Genomic DNA, 13,281 nt, shown 5'->3' on the forward strand with positions numbered 1-13,281 from the left:
TGATGACTTCAATATTGTCAGTTTTTGTTTCTTTTTTATCAAATCTTTCAAGCCTCAAATATCCTACATTTAGCCAGGTATTATCTTATTTTTATTTCCTTTCTGTTTCAAGTCTCCCTGTGTCTTCATCAGCCATCTTACAAAAAGGCACAAAACAACGTGAATGAAAATGATCAAGAAAATATTTTAAACAGCCTTTTTTAAATATCAAAAACATTTCTGATTATGTCCCTCCTATTTTATTAGAAAATTACTCAAAAGGCAGAATGGATAAGTTTCTACTAGAAAAACCTGAACAGCAGGAAATATGTAAATATATCCTTCTGTTTCTTTTTCACATGACTACAAAATAAACTACAAATCTCCAATGTTGAAAAGTTCTTCCTTAAGTTAATAAAATCTGTCAGCTTCCATAATGGTTGATTTGAAGAAAGTCCACAGGTGCAGTATTCTGTTGTTCACAGCTTGGGAAGTCAAGGCTTATAATAAAAAGCCCTCTGTGTTATGGTCCTCCTTCCCCATCAATTCACATCAAGTATTATTAGAATCATCTGCCACCTCAGTGGTGCTTCCTCTGTGCTCAAACTGCAGAAGCAACAATGACATTTTACAGCTCTGCAGGTGCTGCTGTGTGTGGTCATGAACACATAAGTGTGGCCTGCTATTGTTCTCCAGTAGCACTTTGATCTCAAGCACAAAAAGCTGCATAGCTGGATGCCCTATTCATTTTTATGCTAGGTTTATAAGGATAACAGAAAGGAGAGGTGACAAGAGATGGGCAATCCATAATATTTACTTCAACAACTGCTTCAAATCTTTTTAAACATCATAAGAACATGGCTCATTAAACTACAACAGCCTTGAAATTGTGTTATAAAACCACAAAACAAAAATCAATACATCTGCTGGAAAGGAGGTAATGAAATATATTGAGTTGGCTGAAAAGTGGTTTGTATGAATCATAATATTATTATGTGCACATCACTTCTGTTTCCAATACTTAAAGTTAACAAACTAGGGAGCATTTTCTTCCCCCATCACTTAAACAGGTACCACAAAGTAGTGTTTATCAAAGTTGTTTTCCAAAGCCAATCCTTCTGCTATAAATAACACTAGGGAAGAGAGGGTTTAGTAAAGGGAGATCAATTTAACACATATTTGCTATCTGAGCTTCAGCTGTTGTTGTATTACTTCACGGTCTAATCAATACTCTGCTCATAAGAGCAAAGGAAAAAGCCACAACATCACCCTGATGAGTCACTATAGGTTTATTACTGGACTAAAAGCTGTAGCATTTCTAATTTTAATAAAGATAAATTTTGGTAGCAGCATCTTGGCCCCTATTAAATACTTTAACCCTCCTTCTATCATCTCTCACAATGACTTCCATTGTTTTCTATTAACTTTTCTACTGTCTTGTATTAACACTTCCAAAAACAACTCCCCAAATAATCATGTGGGAAATTATTCAGAATTATATTTCATTGACAGTAAGCTGAAATTATCACTCTCCAGGTGAATTCAAACAAAAAAAAATCTTTATATATTTTAACAGATGAGCGAATAGGGATTATGTGATAAACCCAATCATTGGGAAGCTTTGAGTGGAGGAAGGGAAGAGAACTCTAATAATGAAATAGATTTAAATCATGAAGGTCCCCAGGTGGAAATGTGGCTTTATCACCCATTCATTATACTGTATAATCTGTAATGAAGGAGGCAAAAAACATGGCAATGCAGCTGTGAAATATTTCTTTCTTTATTGGGCTTCTTCAGGTGTTATTCTTTCTTCTTAGGACTATGCTGCTGCTCTGTACTAAAGCTACTGAAGCATCTGCCAGCTGAAAACTACACAATACATGTGTATCCTCTGTGTCTAATTACTGTCACATGCAGAGGTGATTGGCAGCTGCTAAAATAGAGAACCATGTGACGTATTGTGGAACAGGGCCTTCCTCAAGCACCTTTGGCCACTTCACCTGCACTCTGCCCACTAATCCATTCTAAATGTCTGAACAGCTTGAACAGTCTTCTCTGCATTCACCACAAGTTTTTCCCTTCAGCTTTAGAATTTATCCTTAAAATACACTAGCCTTTGCTGAAGGAAACAAAAGTCAATTCAGAACTAGTGATCTGTTCACAGTCCACTGTCTCACAATACAATATGGCTAGAAATGATAAAGACCTCTGATGCTCTGCCTTTTAATACAAACCTAGAGAGATCCTTGGGTATTGTGACATCAGTTTTACAAGAACTAAAATATATGCATTTATACATCTATTTATACATCTTTCAGAAATGAGGTGATACTAATATTCATTTTCCCAGTTGTTTCACAGTTAGATTCAAGGTACCAAGGCACCTGGCTTTACAGGTGGAGAAAAACAAAATAAACACTAACGTTCTTTCTAACTTTTATAGAAAGGTGTGTTATCATCACCTATATGATATGTACAACTATAAAAATAGTATAAAGATTGTACTGGTGCTCATAAGCAGAACTTACCATTTAACTCTTCTGTTAATTATATAATATCTTTATCTGTAAGGAGCTTAAAGTTTTTTACAAGTACACCTTACAACTACAACAAAATCAGTTCAAGAACATTAGGACTCTTGCATTTGGGCTCCTTTGCCACTGTGTAACAAAGCCTGGAGAGCTCCTTTTCCACTGTGTAACAAAAGACTAGATAAAGCACCTTGCTTGGACACCATTGTCCCATGGAAGGGGGATACTTTCCTGTATGTGCATGTGCGTGTGCTCACATATGCTCAGAGGGAGTGCTCCAGTAAGAAACCATTACCTTTAATGCCACCCCTAACTACATCATTCTGGATAAAACCTAAGAAATGCATGTTATTAGAAGAAAAATGGAAAGGAACTGTTTTGATAAACTATCCACAGAAGAACAGAGTTTCAGGAGAGCCCAAAATATTAAAAAAATTCAGGACAAATTTGCGAAATAATTTCACCTGAAAAAAAACTGCTAAAACCCCCAGTAAATTAGCTTGTTTGGATATTTTCTAAAGCTTCCCCCCTTGTTTAAGGTAATAACAGAAAAGGCAAGCAGTGAAGGGGTAGGTTCCTAAAGCTGTTAGAGGAAGTATCATCCTGCCTCCCACATCTATTCAAAGTCTGTAAGAGGAAAAAAAAGTGAACACTGCACCTTCCGAAATGCAGCCAGCCCTGAAGTGGTTTCCTAAAACGATTTGAAAAAGAAAGCAACTTCTGCTTAAGGGTCTTTTTCTTTTTGGACAGGAATTGAAGAATGCTGTATCCAAATGCAACTGATACAGGAATTAAGAACGGTTTAGATTTCCAGGAAGACCAAGACTAATTGCTTTAATCAAAAACCAGCAAAGGGCCCTGAATCTCAGGCACACCTCAAGTGAATTTGGCCTAAACATAAGGAGGTATATGTGGGAAAAATAAGCTGGACTTCATACTGCCTTTGTACCTATGAATATGAAGCCAGGTAAAGATTGGAGGCAACACAACACAGCCAATACAGCAGAACAAAGAGCTATTTCATGGCTTAGTACATTCCTCCCCTAATGTGCTCTTTCCCCAACTGCAGAGGCAGGCTATTATTTTGGCTGAAGGGCCACTTAACAAGTTTTGGGGAGCTGTCAAGGGCCACATGAGTAGCCCCGCCCCTTAACAGGGGCCCCGCCTCCTGCTTGCCATCTTGGGACCAGAAGTCCCACCCCCTAACTCCTGACCTTTGGCCCCAGAAATACTCCTTTCAGCAAGGGTGTTGCCATCTTGGAACCAGAAAGAAAAAAAAAAACAAATTATATTCTAAAACTCAAACATCTACTACAACATACATTAATTTTATCTCAAAAAATATTTTTGTTCTGATTTACATGTGTTTGCATAGTATACATAGAAATTATTGCATAAGGGCTTAAATGAAGTCTTATGTTAGTATATTGTAGGGGGCGTGGAGGGGGTACAAGTGAGTGGGTACAGGGTTTGTGGGGGCTGTGGTTGCGTGTGGGAGGATGTTTGTGGGGTGTGAGGAAGGGTGAGTTTGTGTGTGTGGATGTGTATGTGGGTTTTGTGGGGGAATGGATAGATGAGGGTCTGGGGTGTGGGTGTATATGTGGGGTGGAGAAGCTTGTAGGTGTGTGTGTGGATGTGTGGGGTGTGAGTGGGTATGGGGTTTCTGGGGGCTGTGAGTGTGAGAGTGCGGCTGGGGGAGTTTTGGCGTGTGTGGTGGGAGGTAGCTGGGGTTTGGGTGAGGGGATATGGGAGTGGGGTATGCCTGCAAGGTGTGGGTACGTATGTATGGTGGTGTGAGGTGGGTTGTGGGTATGTGTATGGGGAGGTGTGCATGTGGGACCCCCTCCCACCTCAGCCCCTGCCACCACCAGCAGCAGGCAGTGAGGCCTTGGGGAGCTCACAGCCCATGGCAGGTGGAGACCCCCAGTGGCTCACAGTCCTGGCAAGCCCCAGGACTGCATGTGGCTGGGCCACCTGCAGAGAGAGGGGGGAGCTGGCCTGGTTCCATAGAACCCCTACCAGCCTGGGCTCCATAATCCTGCTGCCCCGATCTCGGCCCCTGCCAGCCCTGGACCCAGGGCACTGGTGCGGGCCTCATGCTCCTGCCCACCTGCTCCTCCCCACACCTGCTGCTGCTCCAGCAGCACATGGTTCCTGGCTGCATGGCCAGGACCACAGAACACAGCAGGAGCCAGCCCAGCCACCCTGCAGTTCCTGGCTGGCTCCTGCTGCACCGTGCGGTCCTGGCCATGCAGCTAGGAACCACATTGTGCAGGAGCCACAGCCAGCATTGCATGGAGCCAGCTGGGAACTGCGGGATCCAGGCTGAGCCGGGATGGCTTCTGCTACACTGACAGGCAGAGAAAGAAGTCTGCCCAGCTCCACAGAGCCCCTGCCAGCCTGGGCTCCGCACTCCTGCTGCCACAACCTGAGGCAATTACAAGTAGTTCTCCCTTCCCCCTTGTCCTTATCTCACTTTGCACTCTCGGACAGAGGGTGGGCAGGGGAACAGCCCCATGGTCACCAGGTCAGAAACCTCTGCTAGGCAGAGGTGTGGGGGGGTTGGGCGGGGGGGGGGGGGAGGGCCCGGGAAGGACTTCATTTGCCCTTTGGTCCCTGCCACTGGCTCCTCCTGGGGTCTGCCACCGCTGGTGCCTCATCAGATTAGGCAGCCACGAACAGATAGTAATTAATTTGCTAAATTTTTTAGGGGCCCCGCAGGCTGGATAGAATGGCCTGGTGGGTGAGATCTGGCCTGTGGGCCATATTTTGCCCTCCCCTGCCCAACTGCATATCTGGCACGCCCTGTGGTAGGATATTTGGGGGACTACAGAATGAAGCCATTCCACTTGCTCTATGACATCCAAGGAACTCTCTATACTGTAATGGGATTGAGTTCTACCATAGACAGGGCCCTTTTACATAACCAGAAGCAGCTTAAAGGGGACATGGCTCAACCTGGAATCACAACCAGAAGCTTAATGATCATGAAGGAGTAATGACTAAGTTTTAGATCACATCTGAAAAATAGCAGCTCAGTTGTTCATACTTCGGATCAGTAGCGTCTCAGGCAAAATCACCTAATGAATAACTAACACAACCACTTGCGATACATAGGCATGCCTTGGACTTTTCCATTTCCAAGCAGTGGTACACTCCAACCCTGCTTCACTTTCACTAGCAAGTAGATGCTATAGCTGCAGGCTACTGATATTTAATCTTTAATTATTTTTTTTTTATTTTACTGCTGCCTATAAATACTCATGCCTTTCACTAGTCTTTCTGCTTCTAGGACCTCTGCCTTTAATTGTTCACATTGCACTGAGCATAAGTTTCCCCTTCCCTCCAAACAAAAGAAGAAAGAAAGAAACAAAAACCAACCACTAGCCATGAAGAGAGAGATACATCACATCACCGCAGGATTCCCTTCTCATACAAAGCCTTTTACAGTTAATAATTATACGGCAACTTTGTCCGCTTAAGGTCAAATCCCTTCCCCCACTGAAGTCTGCCACTTCAACATTCAACAGTCTTGACTGGTACATTAAGGGCCCAGAGACCGCCACATAGAGCTTCCTACAGTTACATTATCTGACTCAGCTAGAGGTGCTTGAATAAATCATGACTCTCGAAGCCAGCAGCATCTCACTAACCCGCACAAACACAAACTCTAGCCCTGCAGCCAACTGAAACATTCTGATGTATATTAAGAACCAGTAATATCCTAAGCAGAGATTTTGGAAGATGTTGCAGCCACAAGAGGGATCACAACCTGTTCCTAAGCTATCCATTGTCACAGGACTGGGGCCTTACACTTTTAAACATAACCAGTGAATTCAGGGGTCTCCAATTCTGAATGCCTAACTGGAGATACCTTAAAAGGATCTGACTTTGTGGCAGAAAGTACTAGGTCCTTTCTAAAAATAATGTGTTTGGAATTTAGCATCTAAAAGCAGACATCAAATACTGACATCAAATAGCTGTTTCAAAACTTAGGCTAAGATCTTTTTGTTGCCCCTGTTCCTGATTTAATTGTATTCTTCTTGATATCACTGTCAACATCTCATTTTTAAATATGAAGAAAGCACGCTGAGATAGTACCTCACGAAGCTGAAACTTCACACTTAGTGTGCTTTTATTTCAAACTCCTGATGAAATCAAACCCAGCCTGCTTTGTTAGAGGGTTTTGTATCAGAAGCACAGTGGGAAAAAAAATAAAGATAATCCAGTAATCAGGCCAAATTTTCTCACTTACATAGCCCTTAGAAAAGAAAAAAAAGATTGATACTGCCATGTTAGTGGTAACTGTAAGCAAGCTGGTTTGGTACATATGAGCAAAGGCCTTACCAAACCATCTTTAATGGTTCTAGAATGTATACCAAGGTCTTCTGAGTCTGTATTCATTGTACTGTTCACAAAACCACATAATCATCAGCAAGTTATTGTTTCTCTTTCCTCCCTGTCATACCTCTGGGGCAATCCAGGAAAGAACTGTGAATACATCTCTAAACCAATGTACTATGCCTTCTAAACTAGACTTTTTACTGACCAGGTTTTTTCCCCCAATTAAATATGACTTTTACAATTTCATATGCTTATTTTGTTGTTATATCAAGAAATAATAATTACTTAGAGAATAAATAAAGTGAATTAAAAAACCACCTGAAGTCTGTTGTGGTGGAAGTTGTATTTTAGAGATGCTCTCTTACCAGGAAGACTACAAGGGTTAGGATTTGGCAGATAGTCCCTCAAGTCGGGTAAAGATACTAAATAAGCTTGCTTACTGCTCCACAAATAAAACTTGCTTTTTAGTTCTCAGTCAGGTATGCCTAGCGATCACTGCAAAGTCCAGATCAAAACTCATCTGTGATAAACATCACTTGACTGAGAATGAACTATAGTCATGTTCTCCTCAAGGCACTGAATTTAATAAATATTTTCTCTGTGTTGTCTAAGCTAGAGATATTTGTATTATCCACAGAAAGAATTTTGTATCCAATTGTGGTTACATCTAACAACTCAGTGAGAGATGCAGTGGTCTCTTGAGACTTCTCACAGAAATAGACAATAAAATCTGTTCTCACAAATATAGTAAAGTTTTAAGCAGGCATTAAACTATTCTGGCTTTCAGACTTTGCTTGCTACTCATAAACATGCTGAGCTCTCCAGCAAAATACCATCAGGTCTACATACAAGAGTTAGAAATCAGGGAAGTTCTTTTTTTAAGAGACATGTTTATAAGTATTTTTATTCCAATAAAGTAATGACATATTGAGCATACATATAACAAAAGAGACCAGAAGAGTGCACAGTCTAAGTACCCAAGACAGACTGAAGTAGGACTAAGGAAGTATTATTATCTCCATTTTTACAGATGATACCAAGAGATTCGAGCAACTTGCCCAAGGTCATACACAGACGGAAGTGGGAGTGAAACTCGGATTTCCTGAGTCACACTCTAGTGCCTTAACCACAAGATTAACCTCCCGTTGGACATGCTCACATAAGCTTTTGAGTTTGTAAGACTCAGACATGTACGATGTATGTTGGTAAATTCAGTTAATTGTACATTTGGTATACATTTACAATAAAGAAATATTTTTAATACATGATACTCTTTTCTTCAACTCTGCCATGAGTATATTCAAGCAGCGTCAACACAGGAATGGATATTTAAACAAGTCTGTGTTAATAGATACTGTTATCTTCTTTTCATCTCTTGTTTTAAGAGCCTTTAGGAAATCTGGATGTCTCTCTGCCTGCTCCCTTCCTCCCCCCACTCCCCCCACACCCCCTTCCCAATCCATTTTACCCTTTTTTTCCCTACTTGACAAATATTGATTTATTTCCTCTCTGGTTAAATGCATTGGATACCATCATGACTGTTTTGTTTGCTTTTTTGTTTGTATGCTAGCTTTATTGATGATGTCAGCATGAATGCATGCAGCTTTGGGAATAGAGGATTGGTTAATTAACTGTTTTTGCAAAGCCAACAGAGAGAGCACAAGAGCACAATCCTGTGTTTTCTATAGGTCACACAGGAATAGTGACTCTAAGCTAGTTGCTAGCATCTCAGACACACACCAGTGAGTTGAAAAATAAAACAATAGATGTTAAGAATCCAGTGCATGTTAAGCTGTTTTAAGCAAGGGTTAAATCAGTTTAAGTGCATCTACAAAAAGGTTTACAATGGTACACAATGATCAACCTCAAATTGATTTAGTTAAACTTGTATCTCTTTTCTAGTACAGACAAGGAAGGCCTGAATCTAAATTTTGTTTGTTTTACGACCTAGCTTGGAACACTTGTTACACATGGGTGAATCCTAATCTAGTAGTGTCATATGATATATATATATGTAAGTGTGCAGGAGACTGAAAACCCAAGAGGCCATGGCTTGCAAAGAGAAAGTAGGATGGGGTCAGAACTGCTTAATCTCTAGAACCAACCCAGCACAAGGGCTGGAGTAAGATTTAGTAGTATATTTGGACAGTCACAGAACTCCCACTGGTGTATTCTTAACAAATGATTCACTTTATGTATTTTTATAATTATTTATAAAAAGGGATCCCTATGGGAGAGCCATCTAACTAGATTAGAGGGCCTCTAAATTCTCATAAACAGCTCTCTCATGACTCTTCAGCAGAGCTTTGTATCCAGTTTGGTCAATTAAGAAACCTGCTTTCAAAAATATATCACTTTCTTCCTATTCTTAGGCTCCTCTAGGCAACGGGAAGGCAGCAATTTTCGTGAACACATCTAGTGCCTGAGATAATTACCTATTAGTTAGAGGATCAAGTCTATGCAAGGCAGATAACCAAAAGAATGAACTACTAGTAATTGCATCAGCAACCTTACTAAGCTCTTTGTCCAAATACAGTAACTTGGTTGCCTCAGACAGGGATGGTGCAATTAATGTTATAGAGAACTGGGATACACCAAACCTCTTGAAGTACTCATTACCACCAAGCAGGTCACAATTCATAGGTAAGCACTGAAATTGATTTAATTTTAGGTTCCATTTGCACTAGAACCTGGTAAGTCCCATAAACACTAAAAAAGGGAATTTACTAGGGCTGAACTAAAAGGAAAGAAAGAAGATACGCTTGGTACAGTAGAATAAGCAGCTACAGTTCCAGACAAAACCCAGCAGTTCCCAGCTTGGCATCTGAGGGCAATTCCAGAAAAGCTTAGGGCTCCTCAGAACCAGTACCAGGACTTTGCAGCTCAACTCCCATTAAAGGCACCTAATTAACACGCAGGTTTCCTGACCAGGATCTGCTTGTATTTCACTGGGGACATTTATACACTGCCCTCCTGCTTTTTGTAGCACTGTTCACCATGCATCTGCTGCTAGGAAACTGCTCCAACCATGAGGGACAATTAGCACACAACCAGCCAGCAGCCGCAGAGTCTCTTGTACACAGCTCTGCAACAGAAGCCTTTCATTTGGGGCCAGCTTCCAACATAGGCACAATGACCATGGAAGCTAACCCCTTTTCAAAGGAACTTTGACTTCTCAAGCCTTTGTCCAGCCACCACCTACCAAGGATTTTCTCCCACAGGGACACTCCTCACAAGCTTTTCACCAACCTAAATCTGACAGCAACATCTGTTTGTCACAGCCTAACCCTCTCCAACTCCTGCTGCATCCAACTCAGCCTCCTGTTCATTCCACCTCACTTCTGCAAGCACCTGCCTCTGCCTTCCACAGAGTGCTCCTCAACTCCTCCTCCTGGCCAAGAAAGGCCCTCCAACTGTGAAGTTCGTAAGAAAAGAGAGAAGTACAGCAGACAGTTTAGATCCATGTCTAGAGCCTAACTATCAAAATCAAAGCTCTTATTTTAAAAAAAGGCTCTAGATCCCATTGGTACATCCAAAAGCTTGAAAATATGACTATTACTTTAACTATGTAGTCAGATCAGCCAGGACCTGCAAAAGGGCATGGGGCATTAGCTCTGAACATGTGGACTGACTAGTTAATGTAAGTGGGGTGTCAACTTAATGACCCATTGCACAAAAGGAGAAGGGACACCTACATGACCCTAGAAGAGGACTTCGGCCAAATTGGATGGGAGTGAGCATATATGCTAAGGTAGTGTATACAAGGCCCATCAACTGAAAGTCTTGAGAAGACACACTGCTGCCTCTACGTGTCCGGGACGGGGATCCTTAACACTACTACTGCAAATAAGGTGTTGGGCCAGTAGGTGGGGTCAGAGCCACAGAAGGGCTAGGGGGGTGATGGGCCTATGATCTTGCTTTCACTGGCCCTCTTCTTTCTGGGCTGCTTTCATTTATTCTCTAGGTGCCTCACATGATTGAAACCCCAACTCTACATGTTCAGTGGACTGCTGAATTACTACAAGGGTGTGAAAGTTTGATGCATGTCAAATATCAAAAAAGTGCTAGCTATGATGGGAGATTAGTGTAGACAAGACACCGGAGATAGTGCTGCTTCTAATAAAATCAGCTTCCACTGGCACTAGCAACATTGGGAGATTCTAAGAAAACAAGCTAATAAAGGAAAGACCAGAGAGGAGCCTCTATAAGGTCTTTTCCTGGTGAAGACAAGGCAATCTGCCCTACTACCTAATGTGTGTTACAATCCTTCCATAGAGAAGGCAAGCTGTAGTCTTAACACAGGTGAACTGTTTAAAATAAATCTTAAATTCCTTGCTGGGTGAATCATCATCAAAAAGAAGGTTTGCAACATGGCATTGCCTAATGCTATTGATTAGTCAACAACTCTAATTTCACTAGCTCAGTTTTGAAATCATTTTGCCATGAGTGAAGAAAAGAGCGACACAGAATGTGGTGGACACAGTAGGATTATATTCATAGCATCATGTCACAGCACTCCACTTTTTCATGTTGAATTTTTATCACCAATGTTTCTCTAGTTGCAACACCTGATGCCAAAATCCTAGGGTAGCTTCAGGGTTTACATTAAACCCAAATGACACCAGGATATATTTGAGACCCCTAATGAATGAAAATAAACTTATGTGCCTCAGTATTGGCCAGCTCAACAGACCTGTCCTGACAGATGACAAGTACACCTGATAACATGGGAAATGTCTCATTTCTAAGATGAATTGACACAAGAATTTTAAGAACTAATCGTTGTGTTAAGGTCTAGTCCTATTAGTGCTGATGACTGGGCATCTACCATCGGGGCAACATGCTTCATGCACCCACCTACCCTGTTATGAACTCTATTTCAACCATGGCCAGAAATTTCAATGAATAAAGAGAGTGTGTAACATGGTTTAGATAGCACATACTAGAAAATGCATAAGCAGTTATGCTATCTAGTACAATCTCTGCTTTCAACCTCCCAGCAGCAGGAACTGATTTTTTTTTCATTAGTATGATGTGGCAAACTGACTAAACCTATAATAGTAAATTCTTTTAATGTGCTTTTCTCCCAGTTCCAACTAGGTTTCATTACAATGAGATTGATGATATGCACACTTTTATACTGGTTGGAGAAAACAGACTATTAAAATCTGTGTTGGAAAATGTTGTCAAACATTATTCTGGAACATAGTAATTGTAGTCATGTACTCTAAGACCCTTCCCTACCGCCTATAGCCTGCACCTATGCAGTTGTGTCCAAGCCTTTCCATCTGCTTCAGAGCATGCTAGTCAGCAGCATCTTCTGAGTGCATGTCATTGACCATCTGTATATAGGCCTAGATAAACACAAGCAGCTGGGAAGGTCTTCACTTCCCTCTCCCTTCTCCTACTCCCACTCTTACTGGAGTTTTCCTGCTGCCGTGGTGGTGTTAAGACTATTTTGCCTGCTCTCAGCTCATAACCTAGCCTTCCTAGCGTACAGCATACTAGTTTGGAGCAAATGGAGAAGGGGACAGAGGAGGGAGGGACAAAGGAGGGAGATTTGGATAGGATGAGTATGTGAGCCATGTTAGGACAGTGGAAAAATACTGAGGAAAATTATAGTGCATAATGGCAACCCATTTAAAGGATGATGCCTAATGATAACCACCTACTTACCTATATCTAGGTATCAAAATATAACACTAAAATATGTACTCAACCTGTAAGTAGCTGCATAAAGCCATAGGTAAGTGCAGCAAGGTCAGAATCTGTAATGCTTTAAATCATTTCCCGGTACTGTTATTTACATTCCTTCCCCTGCAGGTTGCCAAATAGCTGTTCCTTCTTGCCATTCTGCCCAGAGGCAAACATTTAGAGTGGTCCCTACTGCATGCAATATCTTTTATTTGGTTTAGGCTCAGCTGCTAACTAACATACAAATCGCTGCTGGGCTGTAGAGATACCTGACCAGCAATTTGTAAATGGTCTTTAAACTACTGCCAAGGCAGGATTCCCAGCTTGGGAAAATGCTTGGGAATAAAACAGCCAAAATGGAGAAATATGGATGGATGGAGCACCAGCAAGGTAGAGATGGCAGCCTCCCAAGAGCGGTGCCTCGGGTCCAAGTGATAATGGACTGTTACAGCACTGAGATATCCAGCCCACGGCGCTGGTACTCCACACTGCTTTGATTCACGAGGAAGAGGAAATCGGGAGCAGGTGAGACCTTAAAGCCAAGGGCTGCCCCGGGGTCACTGCTGAGCGGTTTCCTACCGCGGGCTCTAGCGCTGCCTGGGAAGGGCTGAGCAGGGGCCGGAGTCCAGGCTTGGGCTCCGGCCCCTGGGACGAGTGCTCCCTGCCCCGCGCCGCTCGCGGCTCCCCGGGGGCGCGGGGCAGCTATCGCCGCCGGGCTGCCCCGGCCCCGGCC

At 42.2% G+C, this 13,281-nt stretch overlaps 1 long non-coding RNA gene across 2 annotated transcripts in view; it reads right to left on the reverse strand.

Moving 5' to 3' along the window:
- The window catches only part of LOC109289599, a 127,806-nt gene that overhangs the window by 113,605 nt on the left and 920 nt on the right, over positions 1-13,281 (reverse strand). The window lies entirely within an intron of this gene.

This window comes from Gavialis gangeticus, unplaced genomic scaffold (genome assembly GCF_001723915.1).
Source record: "Gavialis gangeticus isolate Ggan-Ray unplaced genomic scaffold, GavGan_comp1, whole genome shotgun sequence".
NCBI classification, from domain to species: domain Eukaryota; kingdom Metazoa; phylum Chordata; order Crocodylia; family Gavialidae; genus Gavialis; species Gavialis gangeticus.